Source organism: Littorina saxatilis, linkage group LG16 (assembly GCF_037325665.1).
Source record: "Littorina saxatilis isolate snail1 linkage group LG16, US_GU_Lsax_2.0, whole genome shotgun sequence".
Lineage (NCBI taxonomy): Eukaryota > Metazoa > Mollusca > Gastropoda > Littorinimorpha > Littorinidae > Littorina > Littorina saxatilis.
Window position 1 is genome coordinate 7,016,566 of NC_090260.1, and position 329 is coordinate 7,016,894.

The window sequence follows — 329 nt, forward strand, 5'->3', positions numbered from 1 at the left end:
TAGTTCACTCAAAAAAAGTAGTCTTCCAAGCCAACATTGGCAACTAAACTGCCAATGAGAGTACAGTTTGCATTATAAGCCAATGAAAACTTGCCATACAAACAATAGGCACTTCAATGAAGCATATTTTAACAAATAATAAGCAGGCAACTGATTCCTGCACAGGCACATGAAAAGATTATTCTTTTAAAGGACACAAACAAATGAAGTTATAAGTCAAAATATACTGCCTGCCACATGTACCATGTTAACTAGAGAAGTGGATTTCATGAAGAAATGGGGCTCCGAGATCTATAATTGAACCGTATACTGTGACCTTATACGTTATC